Genomic DNA, 22,541 nt, shown 5'->3' on the forward strand with positions numbered 1-22,541 from the left:
CAGTGTATGTGGGGCAGTAGCAGCAGTGTATGTGGGGCAGTAGCAGCAGTGTATGTGGGGCAGTAGCGGCAGTGTATGTGGGGCAGTAGCAGCAGTGTATGTGGGGCAGTAGCAGCAGTGTTTGTGGTGCAGTAGCAGCAGTGTATGTGGGGCAGTACTGGCAGTGTATGTGGGGCAGTACTGGCAGTGTATGTGGGGCAGTAGCGGCAGTTTAAGAGGGGCAGTAGCAGCAGTGTATGTGGGGCAGTAGCAGCAGTGTATGTGGGGCAGTAGCAGCAGTGTATGTGGGGCAGTACTGGCAGTGTATGTGGGGCAGTAGCGGCAGTTTAAGTGGGGCAGTAGCAGCATTGTATGTGGGGCAGTAGCAGCAGTGTATGTGGGGCAGTAGCGGCAGTGTATGTGGGGCAGTAGCAGCAGTTTATGTGGGGCAGTAGCAGCAGTGTATGTGGGGCAGTAGCAGCAGTGTATGTGGGGCAGTAGCAGCAGTGTATGTGGGGCAATAGCGGCAGTGTATGTGGGGCAGTGTAAGTGGGGCAGTAGCAGCAGTGTATGTGGGGCAGTAGCGGCAGTGTATGTGGGGCAGTAGTGGCAGTGTATGTGGGGCAGTAGCAGCAGTGTATGTGGGTTAGTGTATGTGGGGCAGTAGCGGCAGTGTATGTGGGGCAGTAGCAGCAGTGTATGTGGGGCAGTAGCAGCAGTGTATGTGGGGCAGTGTATGTGGGGCAGTAGCAGCAGTGTATGTGGGGCAGTAGCAGCAGTGTATGTGGGGCAGTAGCAGCAGTGTATGTGGGGCAGTAGCAGCAGTGTATGTGGGGCAGTAGCAGCAGTGTATGTGGGGCAGTAGCAGCAGTGTATGTGGGGCAGTAGCGGCAGTGTATGTGGGGCAGTAGCGGCATTGTATGTGGGGCAGTAGTGGCAGTGTATGTGGGGCAGTAGCAGCAGTGTATGTGGGGCAGTAGCAGCAGTGTATGTGGGGCAGTGTATGTGGGGCAGTAGCAGCAGTGTATGTGGGGCAGTAGCAGCAGTGTATGTGGGGCAGTAGCAGCAGTGTATGTTGGGCAGTAGCAGCAGTGTATGTGGGGCAGTAGCAGCAGTGTATGTGGGGCAGTAGCAGCAGTGTATGTGGGGCAGTGTATGTGGGGCAGTAGCAGCAGTGTATGTGGGGCAGTAGCAGCAGTGTATGCGGGGCAGTAGCAGCAGTGTATGTGGGGCAGTAGCGGCATTGTATGTGGGGCAGTAGAGGCAGTGTATGTGGGGCAGTAGCAGCAGTGTATGTGGGGCAGTAGCGGCAGTGTATGTGGGGCAGTAGAGGCAGTGTATGTGGGGCAGTAGCAGCAGTGTATGTGGGGCAGTAGCAGCAGTGTATGTGGGGCAGTAACAGCAGTGTATGTGGGGCAGTAGCAGCAGTGTATGTGGGGCAGTAGCAGCAGTGTTTGTGGTGCAGTAGCAGCAGTGTATGTGGGGCAGTAGCAGCAGTGTATGTGGGGCAGTACTGGCAGTGTATGTGGGGCAGTAGCGGCAGTTTAAGTGGGGCAGTAGAGGCAGTGTATGTGGGGCAGTAGAAGCAGTGTATGTGGGGCAGTAGTGGCAGTGTAAGTGGGGCAGTAGCAGCAGTGTATGTGGGGCAGTAGCAGCAGTGTATGTGGGGCAGTAGCAGCAGTGTATGTGGGGCAGTAGCAGCAGTGTATGTGGGGCAGTAGCAGCAGTGTATGTGGGGCAGTAGCGGCAGTGTAAGTGGGGCCGTAGCGGCAGTGTATGTGGGGCACAAGAGGTAGTGTATGTGGGGCAGTAGCAGCAGTGTATGTGGGGCAGTAGCAGCAGTGTATGTGGGGCAGTAGCAGCAGTGTATGTGGGGCAGTAGCAGCAGTGTATGTGGGGCAGTAGCAGCAGTGTTTGTGGTGCAGTAGCAGCAGTGTATGTGGGGCAGTAGCAGCAGTGTATGTGGGGCAGTAGCAGCAGTGTATGTGGGGCAGTAGCAGCAGTGTATGTGGGGCAGTAGCAGCAGTGTATGTGGGGCAGTAGAGGCAGTGTATGTGGGGCAGTAGCAGCAGTGTATGTGGGGCAGTAGCAGCAGTGTATGTGGGGCAGTAGCAGCAGTGTATGTGGGGCAGTAGCAGCAGTGTATGTGGGGCAGTAGCAGCAGTGTATGTGGGGCAGTAGCAGCAGTGTATGTGGGGCAGTAGCGGCAGTGTATGTGGGGCAGTAGCAGCAGTGTATGTGGGGCAGTAGCAGCAGTGTTTGTGGTGCAGTAGCAGCAGTGTATGTGGGGCAGTACTGGCAGTGTATGTGGGGCAGTACTGGCAGTGTATGTGGGGCAGTAGCGGCAGTTTAAGAGGGGCAGTAGCAGCATTGTATGTGGGGCAGTAGCAGCAGTGTATGTGGGGCAGTAGCAGCAGTGTATGTGGGGCAGTACTGGCAGTGTATGTGGGGCAGTAGCGGCAGTTTAAGTGGGGCAGTAGCAGCAGTGTATGTGGGGCAGTAGCAGCAGTGTATGTGGGGCAGTAGCGGCAGTGTATGTGGGGCAGTAGCAGCAGTTTATGTGGGGCAGTAGCAGCAGTGTATGTGGGGCAGTAGCAGCAGTTTATGTGGGGCAGTAGCGGCAGTGTATGTGGGGCAGTAGCAGCAGTGTATGTGGGGCAGTAGCAGCAGTGTATGTGGGGCAGTAGCGGCAGTGTATGTGGTGAGTTTGAAAGTGTGACTGTGTGTGCGGCATCAGTATGCACGTGTGCGCATGTGTGTGTATGGGTGTATATAGTGTGTGCGTGAGTGTGTGAATGTGTGTTGTGTAAATATGTGTGTATGTGTGAGTACTGGTATCGTCCCAGCCCTAGAACACACACACACACACACACACAAATATATACACACACACACACACACACACACACACACACACACACACACACACACACACACACACACACACACACACACACACACAGCTAGGAACATGAGGTTCCAGAGCCAGTTCGATGGAACTGATTAGATTAGATTACCTCTAAGGGGGTTATAGATTACCTATAGATTACCTCTAAGGGGGTTATAGATTACCTATAGATTACCTCTAAGGGGTAACAGAGAGCAAAAACAGTTTCTGATTATGATGATTCAGTTTGTGTGTAAGATGTATGTTATCTGTGCTCAGCAGCTGCAACTTCACTCACAGCACAAAACCAATCCCACTGGGGATCCAAAAAGAATGCTCATCTCTGGTACAGAGACAATTCTCCTCCTCACTCAAACACAATAAATCTATCGGTCTACAAAAAAAACATCCAAACCAGGAAAAAGCAGATGTGTGGAAAAGACCCAACCACCTGCAGCCGCCCACATGACCAGAGATTAGCCCTCCAATCACCTGTGATCTGACAGAGCCAAATAGCAAGGTATAATTCACATGTAATTGACTGGTATGCAGAGCAGAGTTAATAGCCCAATTATCCGGCCACATACCTCATGCATTTTAGCTGAGAGCCAAAAGATAGAGGTGTCAATCAGCCAAAACTGCTCAGTAGCAGTCGGAAATGGAACCCTATTCTCTATAGAGTGCACTACTTTTGACCAGAGCTCTATGGGATAGGGCATAAAACAGTAGTGCGGTGTTTAGACACTGCCTAGTGTCAGCGTTTTTGGACACTGCCTAGTGACAGCGTTTTTGGACACTGCCTAGTGACAGCGTTTTTGGACACTGCCTAGTGTCAGCGTTTTTGGACACTGCCTAGTGACAGCGTTTTTGGACACTGCCTAGTGACAGCGTTTTTGGACACTGCCTAGTGACAGCGTTTTTGGACACTGCCTAGTGTCAGCGTTGTTGGACACTGCCTTGTGTCAGCGTTTTTGGACACTGCCTAGTGTCATCGTTTTTGGACACTGTCTAGTGACAGCGTTTTTGGACACTGCCTAGTGTCATCGTTTTTGGACACTGCCCAGTGTAAATGTTCTCCACCAGCTGCAGTTAAGGGTTTAAAAAGGTAACCGGCACAATCATATCAAATTCAAAATCAACCAATCCTCGAGCTGGAGAGAAACAGTGGGCGATAAGTTAGCCTATACCAGTGCAGCTTCCTAATATTTGTCTCAATCATATACGCTGACTGAGAAGTTTCTATGTCAACTAATTGAGGTGTAAAGGAACATTTTGTGTAGAGCCGTGGTGGTGTTGTGGTAACACCCATCGGTACGTGTCACTTAGCCTATACAACGTCCTGTCGTTACGTGTCACTTAGCCTATACAACATCCTGTCGGTACGTGTCACTTAGCCTATACAACATCCTGTCGGTACGTGTCACTTAGCCTATACAACATCCTGTCGGTACGTGTCACTTAGCCTATACAACATCCTGTCGGTACGTGTCACTTAGCCTATACAACATCCTGTCGGTACGTGTCACTTAGCCTAAACAACGTCCTGTCGGTACGTGTCACTTAGCCTAAACAACATCCTGTCGGTACGTGTCACTAAGCCTAAACAACGTCCTGCCGGTACGTGTCACTTAGCCTAAACAACGTCCTGCAGGAGATTGTGGTTCAATCCCCAAGTCCACTGTTTCTCCTACTTGACCGTCTCCCCATTTTAGCTACTTACTGATTTTTTTTATTTTTATCATGGAATAATCCTATTCTTTGAGGGTTTGAGAGGCAACATTGTCAGGTTCATAAGCCTGCCAGAGCGACAGGGAGTGAGGAAGAGGTCTCTTGGGCAGCGGAGACATCACCTCAGTGGACAGCTACACTAAGCCTACCAGGATGCAACTGTTAGTGTGGAGGCGATGGCAGGAAGAAGTAACTAATTAGAAATATGTGTGTGTGTGTGTGTGTGTGTGTGTGTGTGTGTGTGTGTGTGTGTGTGTGTGTGTGTTGCTGAAAAATAAATAAAAAACTACTTGAAAAATATTCATAAGGAAATTAACTTGAGATTGTTCCACTTCAGTTTGGGAGATAGGCCTACACACAACAGCTCTAAAGTTGCAGCAGTACTGTGTCACCAGTACAATCAAATCAAAAGCAGCCATACACAACATCTAATCAAATCACGATCAGGCCTCTAACGAGCAAGAAAATTATTTGCCATAATAGTTTACAATAAGCTTAAGTTCTATCATTTCTCTCATGACCTAAACGGCCCAACATCAGCCCCAAGTAGTGATTTCATACAATACAGCCAGACTACTTTACCAGCATTGCATCAAATTAGATTTGTATAGGTCGTTAAGGGGAGACAGACAGTGGTGATGTACATCAAGCAGCTAAGTAAACATAGTGGCTATTTAAAGACTGTCTTCGTCCCAAATAACATCCTATCCCCTATATAGTGGATAGTATAATAACACCCTATTCCCCAAAAGTAGTGCACTGTGTAAGGAATAGGGTGTCATTTGGGAAGCAGACAGAACTGGAGCCCAGGAGGAGCCCTGGTCTATAACACTTACTGTCCTGAGGCTCAAAGCACACTACTGGCTGGCCCCTCTTCCTGAATCCATACTGCCGGCCACTTCCGCCTCTTGATAGTCCTGGATCAATCCATACTGCAGGCCCCTTCCTCTTTATAGTCCTGGATCACCCATCCTGATGGTCCTGGATCAGTCCATCCTGATGGTCCTGGATCAATCCATCCTGATGGTCCTGGATCAATCCATCCTGATGGCTCTGGATCAATCCATCCTGATGGTCCTGGATCAATCCATCCTGATGGTCCTGGATCAATGCATAATCACTTTGGGACCAGATGTTTGTGTATTTTGAGGACCTGGCCATCCCTACCTTCAGGCTGCGCTCAAACCCAACACCCCAACCCGAGCACTCAATTCCGCCTACCTCTGGTCTCTTTGCAACTCCCTCTCAGCCCAGTCCAAGCTCTTCTCTCTCCTTGCACCCCAATGGTGGAACCAGCTTCACCCTGAAGCTAGAACAGCAGAGTCCCTGCCCATCTTCCAAAAGCACCAAAGAGCATCTTAAATAATCCCCCTCCTCACCTTGACCCCCCCCCCAAATAAAATAAAATAATAATCTCCTGAGCCAACACTTTCACTTGACAGTCCTCCTCCCCTACCCCCCTTTCAAGCTCTGACTTAGATACTTCAATGAGGAAAAGTTAGAGACGCACGCACACACACACACACACACACACACACACACACACACGTCTATGTACCCAACATATCATAAGTCAGTTTATCACTTGAACAAAACCCGGCACTCGGGTAGTCAGTTAACAAGCTGTATATAGGCCTAGCTATGTGCTACTAGGAGGAGTCCTAAGACTGCTAGGAGGAATACTAGGACTACTAGGAGGAATACTAGGACTACTAGGAGGAATATGAGGACTCCTAGGAGGAATACTAGGACTACTAGGAGGTATACTAGGACTACTAGGAGGAATAGGAGGGCTACTAGGAGGTATACTAGGACTACTAGGAGGAATACTAGGACTACTAGGAGGAATACTAGGACTACTAGGAGGAATACTAGGACTACTAGGAGGAATATGAGGACTCCTAGGAGGAATACTAGGACTACTAGGAGGTATACTAGGACTACTAGGAGGAATAGGAGGGCTACTAGGAGGTATACTAGGACTACTAGGAGGAATACTAGGACTACTAGGATGAATACTAGGACTACTAGGAGGAATACTAGGACTACTAGGAGGAATACTAGGACTACTAGGAGGAATACTAGGACTACTAGGATGAATACTAGGACTACTAGGAGGAATACTAGGACTACTAGGATGAATACTAGGACTACTAGGAGGAATACTAGGACTACTAGGAGGAATACTAGGACTACTAGGATGAATACTAGGACTACTAGGATGAATACTAGGACTACTAGGAGGTATACTAGGACTACTAGGAGGAAGAGGAGGACTACTAGGAGGAATACTAGGACTACTAGGAGGAATACTAGGACTACTAGGATGAATACTAGGACTACTAGGAGGTATACTAGGACTACTAGGAGGAAGAGGAGGACTACTAGGAGGAATACTAGGACTACTAGGAGGAATACTATGACTATTTTGAGGAATAGGAGAACTACTAGGAGGAATAGGAGGACTACTAGGATGAATACTAGGACTACTAGGAGGAGTACTAGGTTTTGGAGGAATATTAGGACTACTGGGAGGAATACTAGGACTACTAGGAGGAATACTAGGACTACTAGGAGGAATAGGAGGACTACTAGGAGGAATACTAGGACTACTAGGAGGAATACTAGGACTACTAGGAGGAATAGGAGGACTACTAGGAGGAATATTAGGACTACTAGGAGGAAGAGGAGGACTACTGGGAGGAATATTAGGACTACTAGGACAAGTGGAGGAATACTAGGACAAGTGGAGGAATACTAGGACAAGTAGAGGAATACTAGGACAAGTGGAGGAAAACTAGGACAAGTGGAGGAATACTAGGACAAGTAGAGGGATATTAGGACTACTAGGAGAAATACTACAAGGTATACTAGGACAAGTGGAGGAATACTGGGACTACTAGGAATCTTAAGGAATACTATGACTACTAGGAATCTTAAGGAATACTAGGACTTAGAGAAAGATTTTCGTCCTTTACAGTCAGAGCATGACAATGTGGATGACAATCATACAGTAGACAAATAATTAACTAAGAGATGAGCCTTGGCCAACGATGTGTCAAAGCTGCCAATTTCGCTGTGGGAGAATAGGGCCTCAACACCACCCCCACCTCCCTATAAAACAGCAGTCATTCTCTACAACAACAGCTACTGCCAAGCAGACTGGTGATGTGTGTGTGCGTGCGTGCAAATAAATACAGTAGGCAGTCTACACCATCTCTACGAAGTCCACGGGCCCTGTGGGAGGAACACATCAAATCAAAGGAAACACATTTAAGGGAGAGGGTGTCAATGCGTCTAGCTACTCCTGGGCAAGGGAAATTTAGAATTTTACATCAACGCAGGACATAAGCCATTTGCTTCAGGTAGTTGTCAGTCAGGGAGATAGTTCAGATCCTATAAGGAATGTCTTTAAGTATGTACACAGTGTGGCACAGTGTAAGTTTATCCAAAGCTACGAATATGTGATTGAGAGAGGAAACCATCCTCCCTGTACTTGTCTTTCGTAGGTCTGAAAGGATCGGATAGGTGTGTAAGAGAAGACTGGGGGTCAGCCTGACGAACCAAACTACTCAGTAATCTCCTCCATATAGCCTAACTCACATGCACCCACACATTAAATCAAAACAAATATATATATTTAAAAAATGTGATTACTGATCAATTAAAATAAAATCAGCGAATAACATGTTTTGTCAAATGCGCCGAATACAACAGTTGTAGACCTTACCGTGAAATGCTTACTTACAAGCCCTTAACCAACACAGCAGTTCAAGAAATAGAGTAAAAAAAATATTTACAAAATAAATGTAAGTAAAAAATGTAATTAAAAGTAACACAATAAAATAACGAGTCTATTTACATGGGGTACTGGTACTGTGTCAATGTGCGGGGGTACAGGTTAGTCAAGGTAATTGGTACATGTAGGTAGGGGTAAAATGACGATGCATAGTGGTGTGGTTTCATATAAGCCATTGGAATTCCAACCACATATATGTATTGTTGTCTATCACTAATAAATAAATAAACAAAATAAGCAATTCAGTGAAAATTTCACCCAACCAATCAGAGGACAAGACAGAGCTATTATCGTACATTATCATACCAACAGGAAGTGTCTAGAGGTAGGTTGCTAGCTAGGGGATGACTTGGAATTCAGCATATGATGAGCTCCATCCTAGATTGGGGTGACGATAGGGCAGAAGACTTTATAGGGCCCATGGTCATCCTGTCCTGGAATTGACCCCTAGGGGCCTAGGGCTCGCAGCCAGCTGTCTGCTCTGTTAAAGAGCTGTGTCAGAGTGTTCTGTACACAGGGGCCTCCCTGGGGGCCAGGGGTCTCTGAGTTCTCATCCCGTCACCACCATTAATAACGGCATTGGCCCTGCCTCACTCGCTGAATAGACAGCTCTGCTGCTCACCTCTTCAGCTTACCTCTTCGGACACCATGGAGGGAGTGAGAGAGGGAAGAAAAGGAGGTAGGAAGGACACTTGGAGAGGCAGAAGGAAGAAAGGGAGGGCAGTTGGGGAAAAAAAGAGGGCACAGAGAGGCAGGGAAGGAAGGAGGACGCAGGAAGAGTGGAGGAGTGAGGGATTTCGAAAATACTGCAATTTCGAAAATGATTCTAAAAATAGTGCCTGTGCTGGCTAGCTCTCTGTCCTCCAGGCCTGGATGACCTTCAGAGAACCTCTGCTATAATGATGATGCCCTTTTATCAACACTGAACAAAAATATGCTCCCATGTTTCAAGAGATTAAACAAAAGATCACAGAAATGTTCTTCCTGCACAAATGCGTATTTCTCTAAAATATTGTGCAGAAATGTGTTTACATCCTTGTTCGTGAAGCATTTCTCCTTTGCCAAGATAATCCATCCACCTGACGGGTGTGGCATATCAAGAAATTGCTTAAACAGCATGATCATTACACAGGTGCACATTGTGCCAGGGACAATGAAAGGCCACTCTAAAATGTGCAATTTTGTCACACAACACAATGCTACATATGTCTCAAGTTTTGAGGGAGCGTGCAATTGGCATGCTGACTGCTGGAATGTCCACCAGAGCTGTTGTCAGAGATTTTAAATGTTCAGTTCTCTACCATAAGCCGCCTCCAACATCGTTTTTGAGAATTTGGCAGTACGTCCAACTGGCCTCAATGTTGATGTCAATGTTGTGTACAGAGTACCCCATGGTGGCGGTGGGGTTATGGTATGGGCAGGCATAAGCTACGGACAACGAACACAATTCCATTTTATCGATAGCAATTGCAATGCACAGAGATACCGTGACGAGATCCTAGGGCCAATTGTCATGCCATTTATCTGCTGCCATCACCTCATGTTTCAGCATGATAATGCACTTCCCCATGATGCAAGGATCTGTGCACAATTCTTAGAAGGTGAAAATGTCCCAGTTCTTCCATGGCCTGTATACTCACCAGACATGTCACTCACTGAGCAGGTTTGGGATGTTCTGACGTGTATGACAGCGTGTTCCAGTTTCCACCAGGTCTGTCATTGACAGACCTGCCAACCCTGTCCAACTTTTTAGAGTACCAGACGCGTGCGGCAAATTGGCGATTCAACTCGCAAATCTAGTGCAAAGGCATTTTAAAAGCATTGCCTCTATAGCTAATACCTGACACTCAGTCTTCTAGACTCCCGACTCCATTTAATGCCAAGATCTTTATATTTATTTTTGATTATACTTTTATAATGCTTTTTGTGACGTGGATCATAATTACAGCTACAGTATCAGGTTGCGTGATCCTCGTAATGTTACGTGGAAAATACAACTAATGGGACGCAGAATTAAATGTGAATCAAACTCGCACAAATGCGACCAGTAATTTTTCGTATTTTAATTTAATCTCACACTAGCAAATGAACTGCTGGCACTTTAGAGCCCACTGAATGTCCATCTTATGGTCGCTAAGGTTAGCTTGAAATAATTTCGTGTTTACTGGTCCACAACACTGGGTCGAAAAGGGATTTGTCCATGTGTTTACGGACAGCTGACGGTCGGCAAACTCAGCATTACAACAAACAGGAGGAGGGGCAGACACCGGGTAGCTACGTCGAATAATGATGGAGATTAATACATGTCCGTTGACACAATTCACATGACTGTGTGTTGCAGCTTGAGAATCGGGATGTTAAATTTCCTCAGTGGATTTATTTTTTATAAAAAAATAATCATAATAATAAAATAAGGCCCTATTCATTTCTGCGTACCTATAAAGCGGATCTCGTACCTGCGTACCTTGACAGAGAATTGTGTAGCTGGTACGCAAAATGCATGCATGTTGGCAGGTCTGCATTGAAGAGGGGACAACCTTCCACAGGCCACAATCAATGACCTGATCAACTCTATGAGAAGGAGTTGTGGTGGTCACACCAGATACTGACTGGCTTTCTGATCCACACTCCTACTTATTTTTTTTAAGGTATCTTTGACCAACCGATGAATATCTGTATTCCCAGTAGGACTGGTCGACTGATTGGTTCATAGGCTGTTGGTCGACAGAGAATTTTTTTAGTCTGGCAGTTGCACATTTTTTAAAATAATAATAACAATGCCATGTCTTGATTGACGCCTGTCTCAGTGGACTAACCCATTGTGGAGGCCGCAGGGATGGCACATCAGTATCACCAGTAGAACATTTACCTTTAATTACCATTTCTAATCTACAATGTTCGTTTGGTTACAATGTTCGTTTGGTTATTCCAATTTATTCATTGTGTTATGTTTGTAGCGCTCCTGTCAATCTTGAGTAAGGACGCACACCTGATTACACATAGAAGTAGGCCTAGGCTACCTGGCCTGCGTGCAAATGTAGGCCTACAAATGTGTCCATTAGGGGATCCGATAGTATTTCTGATTGTCTTAACTCACCACCACTAATGAGTTGTGGAGCTTCTCAAAGTCATTTTTCTTCACCTCAAACAGCAACTTAGCTGGACCAAGTTGATACAATGTTTCAAGTTCCTTGCAGAGAGGCTGTGCATAGATAATTGTATTTATTTTTATCAGGATATTGTCTACCTGCAGGCTGCAGTGTTTTTATTTGTTAGCGTCAGGTAGGCTATTTTTACATACCTGGCAATGGAAATAGAAGTTAGTTTTAGATTTGTAGAATTTTCAGTTAGATTTAATTTTCATGAATCGCATGACAATGATTTTGAGTTATGAAGACTTTATTATAAAATAAATGAAACTGTTCCACGAAAATGTGCATATGAAAATCATAATGGACACGCAGATTTGTAGAAATGGTAAATTGGCACAACAAATGTGAAAGGTTGCCGACCCCTGGTGTAGCCTATTACTGGCGTAATGGCGTAATGGCAGAACCTGAAAAGGCCAGCAGCGCAGGAGAAGGTTGTTGATCTCTGCCTCCCTCTTGAGTCATTTGTGTGGTCTTAATTATTTAATTACAGTGTACTTAAATCATCAGACATGCTCCGTAGCCTACATATAGTTGATTTTATTTTAAAACACATAGGGTGTTTTTATGGAAAAATACACATTTTAAAATTTTGACCAGTCGATTGTTCCAAAGAACAGGGACAGCCCTAACTCCCAGTCATGTGAAATCCATAGATTAGGGCCTAATGAATATATTTCCTGATTTCCTGATTTCCTTATATGAACTGTAACTCAGTAAAATCTTTGAAATTGTTGCATGTTGCGTTTATATTTTGGTTCAGTATAATAACTCACTGGGCCTGCAGCAGATACACTACTGGATACAATACACTCACTAGAGTTTTAAAGCCGTCTTTCTGAATATAACATGCCAACATCCACTTGGGATTGGTGAAAGGCAATGCACTTAAGAGGAGCTTGCACTTCTCCGATATGCAATTACCAGAAGTCGACTGTACGTACATTACCATGCCCAGGCTGAAGCAATAAACTTAGGCTTCACAGAAATGATATTACATATTAAATTGGTGATTATAAATGTAGGTTTGTTAGTCCTATTCAGGTGTTACATAGAAACATACTGTATGTAACTATTGAATTGCTTGTTTTGAACACAGAAGATGTTGTGTTTGCCTTCAAAGGGCACTGATACAGTAAAATGGCATAGCTATTATCACCATAATCCAAGTATGTGAGTGACTGTCCCTATGCTGCTCATCTCATCTCCTGCACTCACCGCTGCTTGTTGTCTCTTCAGCTTGTTTCTGTACTCCTCCAGCTCCTGTAGGTTCAGCTCAGTTGGGAGTTTCTGTCATAAACACACAATAAAAGCATTGTTACAATTCAAGAATACAAAGCTCATACCAAGAACTTCTTAGAAGAGAAAGTCATTTTGTGGAGCGCAGCTTTGGTGTGTGGAGTGAACCACCTGCCAGAAAACAAATCAAAGTTGTTTTATCGTGGAAACCGAACTGAAATCCAAATGCCAGCAGCTCAGAGCTGTGCGGGATTTCGTTTGATTTGATTATTTTAGTGGCTAATCTTAATTCTTTTAGTTTCTTCAGCTTTTATTCAGAGAGCTTCCACTGTCTTCTGTCAACTAACTTCTTCGTTTAAAAAGTAGAGGAAAAAAGTCACAGAATTGTATTCCACACATGCTTAGATGCATAATAAATGTAATTAAAATCAGGGAGCACTACTTTATCGGTAAACAAGCAAGGGGAACAACAGCAGCGAAGAAGCCCCAAGGATGATGGGTAATTGCTTTCCCCTTGGCTGAAAGTCTCATTTTCTAATCTGAAAGGTTGTTGTTGTTGTTGCGACACTCGGCTAAATCTAATGAGATTTCACACCCTTCCTCCGCGAGTGGATAATCCATCAATCTGGAAGTCATTGACATGTGAGCAGGAGAAGACGCCAGAGTGACGCTAGAGTAGATACAGCTCCGTCAAGGGGGAGAGGAGTCCCCATAACGAGTTTGGGAACCAGGGAGAGGGAGGTGTAGGCGGGGAGGCCCAAGTCGCTGTAACGAGTTAGTGTAAACCCCGCGGAGGCCCCAAATTGTGGAACCAGTCAGTGTAGACCCCACTGAGGCCCCAAGTCATGTAACTAGTCAGTGTAGACCCCGCTGAGACCAAGTCGTGGAACTAGTCAGTGTAGACCCAGCTGAGGCCCCAAGTCATGTAACTAGTCAGTGTAGACCCAGCTGAGGCCCCAAGTCATGTAACTAGTCAGTGTGGACATCGCTGAAGCAACAAGTCATGTAACTAGTCAGTGTGGACATCGCTGAAGCAACAAGTCATGTAACTAGTCAGTGTGGATATCGCTGAGGCAACAAGTCATGTAACTAGTCAGTGTGGACATCGCTGAGGCAACAAGTCGTGTAACTAGTCAGTGTGGACATCGCTGAGGCAACAAGTCGTGTAACTAGTCAGTGTGGACATCGCTGAGGCAACAAGTCGTGTAACTAGTCAGTGTGGACATCGCTGAGGCAACAAGTCATGTAACTAGTCAGTGTAGACCCAGCTGAGGCCTCAAGTCGTGGAACTAGTCAGTGTGGACATCGCTGAGGCAACAAGTCGTGGTACCAGCCAGTTTAGACCCCACTGAGCTACAGGACTGTTTTGCTAGCACAGACTGGAATATATTCTGGGATTCTTCTGATGGTATTGAAGAGTACACCACATCCGTCATTGGCTTCATCAATAAGTGCATTGAGGACGTCATCCCTACAGTGACTGTACGTACATACCCCAACCAGAAGCCATGGAATACAGGCAACATCTGCACCGAGCTAAAGGGTAGAGCTGCCGCTTTCAAGGAGCGGGACTCTAACCCGGAAGCTTATAAGAAATCCCGCTATGCCCTCCGACGAACCAGCAAACAGGCAAAACATCAATACAGGAATAAGATTGAATCGTACTACACCGGCTTTGATGCCCATCAGATGTGCAGGGCTTGCAAACTATTACAGACTACAAAGGGAAGCTTTGAGGCAAGTAACACTGAAACATGAATCAGATCATCAGCTGTTCCCGACGAATGTGAGATCACGCTCTCCGCAGCCGATGTGAGTAAGACCTTTAAACAGGTCAATATTCACAAGGCCGCAGGGCCAGACGGATTACCAGGATGTGTACTCCAAGCATGCACTGACCAACTGGCAAGTGTCTTCACTGACATTTTCAACCTCTCCCTGTCCGAGTCTAATACCAACATGTTTCAAGCAGACTACCATAGTCCTTGTGCCCAAGAACACTAAGGTAATGTGCCTAAACGACTACTGACCCTTAGCACTCACGTCTGTGGCTATGAAGTGCTTTGAAAGACTGGTCATGGCTCACATCAACACCATTATCCCAGAAACCACACTGCCCTTTCACACCTGGACAAAAATGCTATTCATTGAGTACAGTTCAGCGTTCAACACCATAGTGCCCTCAAAGCTCAACACTAAGCTAAGGACCCTGGGACTAAACACCTCCCTCTGCAACTGGATCCTGGACTTCCTGACGGGCCATCCCCAGGTGGTAAAGGTAGGTAACAACACATCCGCCACACTGATCCTCAACACGGGGGCCCCTCAGGGGTGCGTGCTCAGTCCCCTCCTGTACTCCCTGTTCACTCATGACTGCACGGCCAGGCACGACTCCAACACCATCATTAAGTTTGCCGATGACACAACAGTGGTAGGCTTGCTCACCGACAACAACGAGACAGCCTATAGAGAGGAGGTCAGAGACCTGGCCGTGTGGTGCAAGGACAACAACCTCTCCCTCAACGTAATCAAGAATAAGGAGATGATTGTGGACTACAGGAAAAGAAGGACCAAGCATGCCCTCATTCTCAACAACGGGGCTGAAGTGGAGCAGGTTGAGAGCTTCAAGTTCCTTGGCGTCCACATCACCAGCAAACTAACATGGTCCAAGCACACCAAGACAGATGTGAAGAGGGCACAACAAAACCTATTCCCAATTGGGAAACTGAAAAGAATTGGCATGGGTCCTCAGATCCTCAAAAGGTTCTACAACTGAACCATCGAGAGCATCCTGACAGGTTGCATCACTGCCTGGTATGGCAACTGCTCGACCTTCGACCGCAAGGCACTACAGGGGGTAATGTGTACGGCCCAGTACATCACCGGGATCAAGCTTCCTGCCATCCAGGACCTCTATACCAGGCAGTGTCAGAGGAAGGCCCTAAAAATTGTCAAAGACTCCAGCCACCCTAATCATAGACTGTTCTTTCTGGTACCGCATGGCAAGCAGTATCGGAGCGCCAAGTCTCAGTCCAAGAGGCTTCTAAACAGCTTCTACCCCCAAGCCATAAGACTCCTGAACAGCTAAGCAAAAGGCTACCCCAGACTATGTGCATTTCCCCCCCCCCCCCCCCCCCCCTTTTACACGGATGCTACTCTCCGTTATTATCTATGCATAGCCACTTTAATAATGCTCCCTACATGTACATAATTACCTAGACACCGGTGCCCCCCGCACACTGACTCTGTACTGGTACCCCTTGTATATAGCCCCGCTATTGTTATTTTACTGCTGCTCTTCAATAATTTGTTATTCTCACCTCTTACTTTTTTAGGGATTTTTTAAAAACTGCATTGTTGGTTAAGGGCTTGTAAGTAAGCATTTCACTCTAAGGTCTACTACACCTATTGTATTTGGCGCATGTGACAAATACAATTTGATTTGATTTGAACATGTATTAGATAATAAAAGTGAATAGGTTGTGGCTTTTTGTGGGAGTGTGGGAAAAAGGACTATTTGTGGAAAGTAATTCACATAATGTGTCCCAGTGACAAAAATAGCTATGAATGGGAGAGTGGATAGCAATTCACTTGTTGCGGTGTCCTTTGGGTCTGTAGTGTACAGTAGGACTAAATAAATAACTCTCACCTCCAGCTTGTTGTGTCCTTGGGGTCTGTAGTGTACAGCAGGACAAACTAAATAACTCTCACCTCCAGCTTGTTCTGTCCTTGGGGTCTGTACACAGTACTATGACTCTGTCCCAAAAGGCACCCTATTCCATACATATGACACTACTTTTGACCATAGCCCTATGCACTACATATGGAATAGGGTGCCATTTGGGACGCATTTGCGACACTCTCCTACAGCTGTGCTGCAACATGTGAAGGTGCTATAAAGGGAGATTGGGCAGTGGGTCCCTTGGCTTGATGTGCCCTCTGGGTGTGTTGTGAACAGCGGGCATAACTAACTTGCCTAACTATTTGACTCACCTCTAGCTTGGTGTTTCCTCTGGGTCTGTACAAAATGGTTATTTGGGGTTCTATATAGAACATTTTGGTTATTTGGATAAGACTAAAGAACCCTTCACTAAAAAAGATTATATACAGTGCATTCGGAAAGTATTCAGACCCCTTGACTTTTTGGAAAGGCAAACAACTGTCTAGATAATGTCCCACAGTTGACAGTGCATGTCAGAGCAAAAACCAATCCATGATGATGAAGGAATTCTCTGTAGAGCTCCGAGACAGGATTGTGTCGAGGCACAGATCTAGGGAAGGGTACCAAAACATTTCTGCAGCATTGAAGGTCCCGTAGAACACAGTGGCCTCCTTCATTCTTAAGTGGAAGAAGTTTGGAACCACCAAGACTCTTCCTAGAGCTGGCCGCCCGGTCAAACTGAGCAATCGGGGAGAAGGTCAAGGAGGTGACCAAGAATCCGGTGGTCACTCTGGCATTACTCCAGAGTTCCTCTGTGGAGATGGGAGAACCTTCCAAAAGAACAACCATCTCTGCAGCACTCCACCAATCAGGCCTTTATGGTAGAGTGGCCAGACGGAAGCCACTCCTTAGTAAAAGGCAGATGACAGCCCAATTGGAGTTTGCCAAAAGGCACCTAAAGGACTCAGACCATGAAAAACAAGATTATCTGGACTGACGAAACCAAGATTGAACTCTTTGGCCTGAATGCCAAGCGTCACGTCTGGAGGAAACCTGGCACTATCCCTACGGTGAAGCATGGTGGCGGCAGCATCATGCTGTGGGGATGTTTTTCAGTGGCAGGGACTGGGAGACTAGTCAGGATTGAGGTAAAGATGAACGGAGCAAAGTACAGAGAGATCTTGATGAACACCAGCCAGAGCCCAGAACTGAACCCCCAAAAAAACATCTCTAGAGAGACCTGAAAAAGGCTAAGCAGTGATGCTCCACATCCAACCTGACAGAGCTTGAGAGGATCTGCAGAGAAGAATGGGAGAAACTACCCAAATGCAGGTGTTCCAAGCTTGTAGCATCATAACCAAGAAGACTTGAAACTGTTATCGCTGGCAAAGGTGCTTCAACAAAGTACTGAGTAAAGGGTCTGAATACTTATGTAAATGTGATATTTCAGTTTTTTAAATTATTAATACATTTGCAAAATTTCTCAAAAAACATTTTTTGCTTTGTCCTGATGGTGCTAAGATTGATGAGGGGAAAAATATTTAATCAATTTTAGAATAAAGCTGTAACGTAACAAAATGAGGAAATGGTCAAGGGGTCTGAATACTTTCCGAATGCACTGTATATATACACCCAGTGAAGGCAAATAACCTTCAGGGTTCTTTGTACCCCAGAGAGTAATAGGGGTTTTAGAAAACAACCGCTATCAAAAGCTAACCCAGTCATATCAATCCCTTTTAATTTGTTACAACTGTTTTGCATTTACATTTATATTAATGATGCTTCTGTATAATTTTGCCAAGTCAGAAAAATGTCTCTATGCTGTTACAAAATAAATGCTAGCTAGATGCAAGAGGAAATCATGTTTAATAATAGCATACAGTCTTAGATTTAAAAAAGAGGTTCTATATAGAACCTTTTGATCAATTCAAAATATAACTGCCATTCAAAAATAAACTGCCATTCGACCATGAGGACGCTAGTTAAACCAACTTGCAAGTAGCCTACCAATAACAACATTATTTTTCAATGTATTAAGGGAAGCAACGTTGATTATTTAATTCAAATACAGTGGGGAGAACAAGTATTTGATACACTGCCGATTTTGCAGGTTTTCCTACTTACAAAGCATGTAGAGGTCTGTACATTTTTATCATAGGTACACTTCAACTGTGAGAGACGGAATCTAAAACAAAAATCCAGAAAATCACATTATATGATTTTTAAGTAATTAATTAGCATTTTATTGCATGACATAAGTATTTGATACATCAGAAAAGCAGAACTTAATATTTGGTACAGAAACTTTTGTTTGCAATTACAGAGATCATACGTTTCCTGTAGTTCTTGACCACGTTTGTACACACTGCAGCAGGGATTTTGGCCCACTCCTCCATACAAAACCTTCTCCAGATCCTTCAGGTTTCGGGGCTGTCGCTGGGCAATACGGACTTTCAGCTCCCTCCAAAGATGTTCTATTGGGTTCAGGTCTGGAGACTGGCTAGGCCACTCCAGGAACTTGAGATGCTTCTTACGGAGCCACTCCTTAGTTGCCCTGGCTGTGTGTTTCAGTTCGTTGTCATGCTGGAAGACCCAGCCACGACCCATCTTCAATGCTCTTACTGAGGGAAGGATGCAGGATTTTGATCCATGACGGTGTAGTGTGTTACTAATGGTTTTCTTTGAGACTGTGGTCCCAGCTCTCTTCAGGTCATTGACCAGGTCCTGCCATGTAGTTCTGGGCTGATCCCTCACCTTCCTCATGATCATAGATGCCCCATGAGGTGAGATCTTGCATGGAGCCCCAGACCGAGGGTGATTGACCGTCATCTTGAACTTCTTCCATTTTCTAATAATTGCGCCAACAGTTGTTGCCTTCTCACCAAGCTGCTTGCCTATTGTCCTGTAGCCCATCCCAGCCTTGTGCAGGTCTACAATTTTATCCCTGATGTCCTTACACAGCTCTCTGGTCTTGGCCATTGTGGAGAGGTTGGAGTCTGTTTGATTGAGTGTGTGGACAGGTGTCTTTTATACAGGTAACAAGTTCAAACAGGTGCATTTAATACAGGTAATGAGTGGAGAACAGGAGGGATCCTTAAAGAAAAACGAACAGGTCTGTGAGAGCCGGAATTCTTACTGGTTGGTAGGTGATCAAATACTTATGTCATGCAATAAATGCAAATTAATTACTTAAAATTCACACAATGTGATTTTCTGAATTTTTGTTTTAGATTCCGTCTCTCACAGTTGAAGTGTACCTATGATAAAAAATTACAGACCCCTACATGTTTTGTAAGTAGGAAAACCTGCAAAATCGGCGGTGTATCAAATACTTGTCCTCCCCACTGTATATGTAGCAAACTAACTTAGCTAGATAAACAGAAAAAGTTAAGATACTTTGAATTTGCCACTTTACAACCAGCCAGCCTACTCTTTCAAATAAAACATTTTTATTATGGGATATGCCAAAGAGAGCTACAGACCCAGCCTGAGATTGGCTATGAACCTTTTCTACTGGCTATGAATCAGTTATACTATTAGCAATTAGGCGGTTTTAGGAAGCCAAGTGTGTGCAGCTCACCCTGCACTATCAGCTTAAACATAAATATCACCCTCTGATAAGCCTCCCAGTAAAGCAATAAAAAAATAAAGAATCCCAAAAGTGCTAAATATAGCCTATATGAACAGGGTCCATGAAATCAAAAACCTGCTTGTAACAGATAACATTCATATCCTGACAATCTCTGAAACTTACTTAGATAATACCTTTGATGATACAGTAGTAGAAGTACATGGTGATAACATCTATAGGAAAGGCAGAAATGCCAATGGGGGTGGCGTTGCAGTTTATATTCAGTCATATTCCTGTAAAGCTTAGAGAGGATCTGTTGAAGTAATATGGCTACACCTAAAAACCCATTCTTGTAGGAAGTTGCTATAGACCACCAAATGCAAACAGTCTTGTAGGAAGTTGCTATAGACCACCAAATGCAAACAGTCTTGTAGGAAGTTGCTATAGACCACCAAATGCAAACAGTCTTGTAGGAAGTTGCTATAGACCACCAAATGCAAACAGTCAGTATCTGGATGTGTATGAAATGCTTGATAATGTATGTGATATCAACAGAAAGTTATACTTTCTGGGTGACCTAAATATTGACCAGCTTTCATCAAGATGCCCACTCATGAAAAAGCTTCAAACTGTAACCAGTGCCTGCAACCTGGATCAGATTATCAGTCAACCTACCAAGGTGTTTACAAACAGCACAGGAATGAAACCATCCACATGTATTGATCACATCTTTACTAATGCTGCTGTAAAGAAGTATCCAAATCCATCGGATTTAGTGATCATAAAACAATAGCCATATCTAGGAAAATATTTAGGCCGTCTTTGGATGGCCTAAGCTAGTGCATAGGAAACAGAAAATGACTGTACAGAAAATGACTGTAAAAACTGTTAAATCCCAGTGAATTAATAAGGAATTGAACATTTGTATGGGTGTGAGGGATGAGGCAAAGGAATTGCAAATACGTCTGGCTGCACAGCTGATTGGCAAACGTACTGTAAATTGAGAAATCATGTGACTAAACTAAACAAAAAGAAGAAACAGTACTGTGAAACAGATAAATGATATAAAGAAAACTTTGGAGCACCTTACATTAAACTTTGGGCAAAAAGACAAACTTGGCTCCATCATTCATTGAATCAGATGGCTCATTCGTCACAAAACCCACTGATATTGCCAACTACTTCAATGATTTTTTCATTTGTAAGATTAGTAAATTTAGACATGACGAAACTGTGAACACAATTAAAAGAGTTCTTAAAACACACTTTGCTTTGCTTTTCCTTAGGGTGCTTTTGTAGTTGTTCAGTTTTTATTGTTATTATTTAGTTTTTTTATCCTCATGTTTGTTGTGTAGTTTTTATTTTAATTTTTAATTTTTTTATCTTGTCTCATTGCTACAACTCCCGTACGGGCTCGGGAGAGACAAAGGTTGAAAGTCATGCGTCCTCCTATACACAACCCAACCAAGCCACACTGCTTCTTAACACAGCGCACATCCAACCCGGAAGCACCAATGCGCCGGAAGAAACACTTGGCCACCTTGGCCACCTTGGTTAGCGTACACTGCGCCCAGCCCGCCACAGGAGTCGCTGGTGCGCGATGAGACAAGGACACCACTACCGACCAAGCCCTCCCTAACCTGGGCGACGCTAGGTCGCGGCCGGTTACGACAGAGCCTGGGCGCGAACCCAGGGACTCTGATGGCACAGCTGGCGCTGCAGTACAGCGCCCTTAACCACTGCGCCACTCGGGAGGCTAGATTTTATTTTCATAGTTTTTTTTAATGTTTTTTTTCCTGTGAAGTGCATTATGTTACATTCATGTCTGAAACATGCTATATAAATAAAGCTTGATTTGATTTGATTCACAGTAAACTAATTAACAACAGATAGTCAACTTGTTCATAGCGAAGGGCATTCAACATGTACGGCACTTACACAAATGACTGATGATTGGCTGAGAGAAATTGATCATAAAAAGTTGGGGCTGTTTTGTTAGACTTCCGTGCAGGTTTTGACATTCTAGATCATAATATGCTGAACCTTGTGTGTTATGGATTTACATCCCTGCTATATTGTGGATGGAGAGTTACCTGTCTAACAGAACACAGAGGTTGTCCTTTAATGGAAGCCTCTGCAATTGAAGTCTTAGTTTTATCAAAGATTCTCTGTAATTAGTATTACGCGATTAGACTGATTAATCATGTAACCGTAATTAACTAGGAAGTCGGGGCACCAAGGAAAATATTCAGATTACAAGGTTATAATTTCCTAATATAACCTTTCAGATATTTTTATATCTGATCAATAGTCTTCTGATTAATTAATTATTTACTTTACCTCACGTTAGTCTCATTCCAAACGTCCTAAATTGTTGGTTATCTACACGAACCCCGTCTTCACTATGAGTCATCCATACATCAATTGTCTTAAATCATTTATTTATTACTAACTAAGTAATTCACAGAAATGCATAAACAAACAAACAAAGTAAATATGGTTACAAGAAATGATAAGGGAATGTGCCC

At 44.6% G+C, this 22,541-nt stretch overlaps 1 pseudogene; it reads right to left on the bottom strand.

The window, feature by feature from the left end:
• The window catches only part of LOC110496641, a 181,909-nt pseudogene that overhangs the window by 140,050 nt on the left and 19,318 nt on the right, over nucleotides 1-22,541 (bottom strand).

The sequence above is a fragment of the Oncorhynchus mykiss genome, chromosome 18 (assembly GCF_013265735.2).
Source record: "Oncorhynchus mykiss isolate Arlee chromosome 18, USDA_OmykA_1.1, whole genome shotgun sequence".
In the NCBI taxonomy this organism is placed as follows: domain Eukaryota; kingdom Metazoa; phylum Chordata; class Actinopteri; order Salmoniformes; family Salmonidae; genus Oncorhynchus; species Oncorhynchus mykiss.